Genomic DNA, 1040 nt, shown 5'->3' on the forward strand with positions numbered 1-1040 from the left:
TGAGTAAAATTAAAAATGGTAAAACACCAGGTCTATCAGAGTTTCAAATTGAAATGGTCAAGATACTAGCTACTGAAGGGGAAGAATGGATGGTAGATTTATCAAAAGCCATGTGGGAAGATGAAATAATGCCTAAAGATAGGGAGGAGAATCTAATGGTATCTATATTTAAGCAAAATGGTGTTGTCATGATATGTGGTAAATTGAGGGATTTGAACTAACAGAGCATGGTTTGAAAGTTTTTGAGAGGGTACTAGAGGAAAAATTGAGAGATTGTACAAATTTGGTAACAACCATATGGAATCATGAGGGGGAGAGAGACTGTGGATGCCATCCTCATAGTAAGGCAGCTTCAGGAAAAGCGGCTATACTTTTGTGGATGTAAAGAAAGCAAAAATAGAATCCCAAGATAAATTGTCTTTATAGAAACCTTTCACGTTAGTATTGGATTACATCAGGGGTCAGCATTACGCCCATTTTTATTTGTGCTGGTCATGTATGGGTTGAGTGAAGTTATCAGAAATGAAGAGTTGTAAAGGTTGCAATATGCAGATGACTGAGAAGAATTACAGCAAAGGGTTGTAGAGTGGCAGGAGACTTTGGAGAGGGGTGGCTTGATGGTAAATGTGGACAAGACTGAGGTCATGGTGACCAGCAAGGGAGGTAGGGACAGGATAGCCATACATGAAAGTATAGGCTCTGTTATAGAATAAGTGGAACAATTTAGATACATGGTATCTACTACAAGTCAAGACAAAGGATGTGAGGCTGATGTTGAGAATAGGATAAAACCAGCCTGGGGAAAGTGGAGCAAGGTATCAGTAGTAGTATGTGATGAGAAAATAGCAATAAAACTAAAAGTCAAGATCTAAGGCACAAAAATAAGACCAGTGTTAAATGTATATAAAAAGCATAAGCTGTAACACTAAAAGAAAAAAATAACAAAGCTTGAGAGAAGAGATACGAATGTCGAGGTGGATTATGGGAAAGTGACTGTTTTAAATATTTGAAAATCATTAAATAAGAAAAATGGGAGGCAT

The sequence above is a fragment of the Palaemon carinicauda genome, chromosome 8, assembly GCF_036898095.1.
Source record: "Palaemon carinicauda isolate YSFRI2023 chromosome 8, ASM3689809v2, whole genome shotgun sequence".
Lineage (NCBI taxonomy): Eukaryota > Metazoa > Arthropoda > Malacostraca > Decapoda > Palaemonidae > Palaemon > Palaemon carinicauda.